This window comes from Arachis hypogaea, chromosome 18 (assembly GCF_003086295.3).
Source record: "Arachis hypogaea cultivar Tifrunner chromosome 18, arahy.Tifrunner.gnm2.J5K5, whole genome shotgun sequence".
Taxonomy (NCBI): domain Eukaryota; kingdom Viridiplantae; phylum Streptophyta; class Magnoliopsida; order Fabales; family Fabaceae; genus Arachis; species Arachis hypogaea.
In genome coordinates this window covers 83042711-83043679 of record NC_092053.1, presented here as the reverse complement: position 1 = coordinate 83043679, position 969 = coordinate 83042711, and the positions used below count along the sequence as shown (strand labels likewise).

The 969-nt window shown below is 43.6% G+C and overlaps 1 non-coding gene across 1 annotated transcript; it reads left to right on the top strand.

The window, feature by feature from the left end:
* The first annotated feature begins 358 nt into the window (after nt 1-358).
* On the top strand, nt 359-465 carry LOC112773358 (small nucleolar RNA R71). Its single transcript, XR_003187912.1, has one exon. It is a non-coding gene; the product is annotated as a small nucleolar RNA R71 (small nucleolar RNA).
* The last annotated feature ends 504 nt before the right edge of the window (nt 466-969 follow it).

The window sequence follows — 969 nt, the reverse complement described above, 5'->3', positions numbered from 1 at the left end:
GTTGGCTTGTTCCTGATCACTTTCTGCCTCTTCATTCACTCCTTCTTGAGTTGCTGCTGAAGTGGTGATTGCTGCTACTTGATTCCTCTTAATATTCTTGGTGAGGTCAGCTAATTGCTTGGTAATAATCTTGTTTTGAGCTAGCAGTGCATCCACGTTGTTCAACTCCATCACTCCTCTAGTGTTGCCTCTTTCAGAAGCATAGAAATAGTCATTCTCAACTACAGTCTCAATGACATCTATGGCTTCTTCAATGGTCTTCTTCTTGTTCAGAGATCCCCCGGATGAGTGGTCTACTGCCTTCTTTGATTCATATGAAAGACTTTCATAGAAAATGTACAACTGCACCCATTCATTGAACATATCTGGCGGGCATCTTCTTGTCAGGTCCTTAAACCTCTCCCATGCTTCATATAGAGTCTCACCATCTTGCTGCCTAAAGGTTTGTACCTCAGCTCTCAACCTGTTGATCCATTGAGGAGGATAGAATCTTGCCAAGAATTTGTTCACCACATCTTCCCAGGTTGCTAAACTCTCCTTTGGAAAGGATTCCAGCCATTTAGATGCTTTGTCCTTGAGTGAGAAAGGGAACAGAAGTAGTCTATAAGTGTCAGGATGAACACCATTAGACTTCACAGTATCGCATATCCTCAGGAAGGTGGTTAGATATTGATTGGGGGGTCTTCTTGGACACTTCCTCCAAATGAACAATTTTTCTGAACAAGGGTGACGAGCTGTGGCTTTAGTTCAACGTTGTTGGCATGTATGGTTGGCCGTTGGATGCTACTTCCACAGTTTCCTGGGTTTGGATTGATGTAAAAACCCAAAACTCTTCTCTCTTGCCCAGCCTGATGTGCTGGACCTTTTTGGCCATGGTTGTGAGCCTCTTCTTCATGATGGTTCTCCATATTCTCATCCATATCTGGTTCAAAGTACTCCTCCTCTTCCTCAGCACCAACTACTCTCTTT